The sequence below is a fragment of the Ichthyophthirius multifiliis genome, assembly GCF_000220395.1.
Source record: "Ichthyophthirius multifiliis unplaced genomic scaffold scaff_1120509249732, whole genome shotgun sequence".
Classification (NCBI taxonomy): Eukaryota; Ciliophora; class Oligohymenophorea; order Hymenostomatida; genus Ichthyophthirius; species Ichthyophthirius multifiliis.
The window spans coordinates 15,788-18,546 of NW_004087400.1; the positions used below are offsets into that span (position 1 = coordinate 15,788).

General features: G+C 13.6%; 11 annotated features.

The window, feature by feature from the left end:
• Positions 1-22: 22 nt before the first annotated feature.
• Positions 23-249: a microsatellite.
• Positions 23-255: a microsatellite.
• Positions 27-237: a microsatellite.
• Positions 256-776: 521 nt separating the features above from the next.
• Positions 777-814: a microsatellite.
• A 459-nt stretch (positions 815-1,273) lies between these two features.
• Positions 1,274-1,319: a microsatellite.
• Positions 1,320-1,435: 116 nt separating this feature from the next.
• Positions 1,436-1,492: a microsatellite.
• A 105-nt stretch (positions 1,493-1,597) lies between these two features.
• Positions 1,598-1,691: a microsatellite.
• Positions 1,692-2,055: 364 nt separating this feature from the next.
• Positions 2,056-2,118: a microsatellite.
• Positions 2,056-2,142: a microsatellite.
• Positions 2,058-2,126: a microsatellite.
• Positions 2,100-2,148: a microsatellite.
• The last annotated feature ends 611 nt before the right edge of the window (positions 2,149-2,759 follow it).

The following is a 2,759-nucleotide window of genomic DNA, read 5'->3' on the forward strand; positions in this document are numbered from 1 at the left end:
AGTTTTAAGTTTTAATAAATTATTTATTTTATTTTTTTATTTTTATTTTTTTATTTTATTTTTTTATTTTATTTTTTTATTTTATTTTTTTATTTTATTTTTTTATTTTATTTTTTTTATTTTATTTTTTTATTTTATTTTTTGTTTTATTTTTTTATTTATTTTTTATTATTATTTTATTTTTTTTTATTTATTTTTTTATATTTATTTTTTTTTTCTTTTTTTTTCTTTTTTTTTATATTTTATTTTATTTTTATAAAAGGTATACCTCCTTATTTAAGATTTCAATTATGGTATAATTTAGGAAAAATAGAAACTTTAAAATAAAATGTAGAAATATAATTTATTTCTTATATTAAAATTAAATCTTATTATTTACATAATACTTCATTAATTGAACAATACGAAAATACAAATATTTCGTTATATCAAAAATTAAATTTGTTTTCAAAAAAAGAGGAAAATATATAATTAAATGAACAGATAAATTCAAATCTGGATTTATTTTATGCCTAAAATCGTTCAAATAGTCTTAATAAGAAATAAATGTCTAATATATTTCAAATATATTTTCTTTTAAACATCCTTTTTGATTAACAAGAGTCCGATAAAGGTTTCAAAATGATTTATAATGAAAATCTAATAGATCTAATATGGAAAATCGGACTTAACTTGTAAATAAGTGATGGTTTTATTGAAAATGTAAATGAAGAAGAAATAGTTTTTTGGATTTTTTTATCAATTATACAAAACGGATTAAAAAAATATTATTTATATAAAGAAAATGAAGAAAACTTAAAGAAAGAGAAAAAAAAAGACTCAAATTAATTAATGAAAATAATAAAAAATATTTTTTAAAAAAATTAAAATTTTTTATAAAACTTTTAAAAAAATTAAATTTTTTTTTAAGAATTTTACGAAAATTCGATTTTTGGTATAAATTTTATAAATTCAGAAATTTTTTTCAGAATATTAGATATTGTCTTTTTTTATATTTTTTTATAAAAAAATAATGTTTATGTTATTTCTTTTGCACTATTTATATCTATTTTGGATTTAGGAGAACAAGATATATCTTTGAAAATTGCAAATAAAAACTTCATGGATATTTTATATTTAAATGGGTATTTTTTAAATAATATAGATGAAGTTATTGCAAAAATAAACTTCTTTTTAGATTTATTTGATAAAGAAGGCTTATTAGAAGAACATTGATATTATATATGTAATAAAAAGATATTATGAAGTTACTTTTTTTGTAATTAATATAATTTATATATATATAGATATATATATATATATATAGATATATATATATAAAATTATTTTTGTTTTTTTTATTTTTAATTTTATATGTGAATATAAAATTAAATAATTATTTTGTTTTAAAAAAAGTATATTTTATCAATTAATAAAGGCTTTTTATTATAAAATTTTATTATTAATATTATTGTTATTATTATTATTATTATTATTATTATTATTATTATTAATGTTGTTGTAATTATTACTAATTATAATTTAATTATTATTTTTGAAAACACTTTGTTATTAATCAACATTAAAATTATTTTTATTATGATATTATTCTAAATTGTTATTTTTATAAATAAATTATTATTACTCTAAAATATTATTATTATTTTTATATATTTATTATTATTCAATAATATTATAATTATTTTTAAAATTTAAACCGTTAATAGCTAAATTATTTTTAAAAGAATATAAAAATGGATCAAAGTTAGTTTTGCTTAAAATCTTATCTTCAAAAAATACATTTTTTTCTTATAAAAAATTAAAAAAACCTCCATTATCACTAACTTCATTATTTTTTTTAATTTCTTAATTTACATTATATTAGAGTTTATTTTCTATTTAAACAAAACATGTACTAATATTTTCTTCATAAATTTAAAAATTGCTTATTTTGCTTAAATATTTATTCCAAGATGGAGATATGCCATTAATTTTTCTAAGAAAAGCAATACAAGCACCAGCAACTATTTTCTATTCGAAATTATAGAACCTAATATCTAATATTTACAAATACAAATATATAAATAAATGTATATAAATATATATAAATAAATAAAAAAATATTAATATATATATATATATATATATTTTTTTATATATATAAATTTAATTTTTATTTTCATATTTATATGTTTTTATTTATATATAATTTTGACCCCTTATTATTAAATTAGATAAAGTTTAATAGTCACTTTCTATTTTTTAGACTATATTGAATATTTTATTATGTGAAATATCATTTATTTATTTTTTTATTTTTTTTATTTAGAATTTATCATCAATATTTTCATCTTCTTAACTATTATTTTCTTTTAAAATATTTTCATCATCTTCTAATATATAGTCATCTGAGAAAATAATCCCTTAAGAAAAATAATACTATATTATATCAATATAAGTAACACATTATAAATTCCAATCAAATATTTTTAATATTTATTACTCGAAATTTTTAAAATCCTAAGTTTTTCCATCTGTAATACCACTATATCCCTTTAATTTAGAAATAAAAGGAATTTTTTCATCTAATTCTATACTTTTTGCTTTAATAATTTATAAAAAAAAAAACTAATAAAAAAATAAACCAAATAATTTATATTTTTACCTGCTAACATAACACAAACTACTGCATAAATTTTAAATTTATTTTTTTGAATATATTTTATAAAACACATCGCATAATCTAAGTAAAAAATAGATAAATGAACTGTATTTAAAGA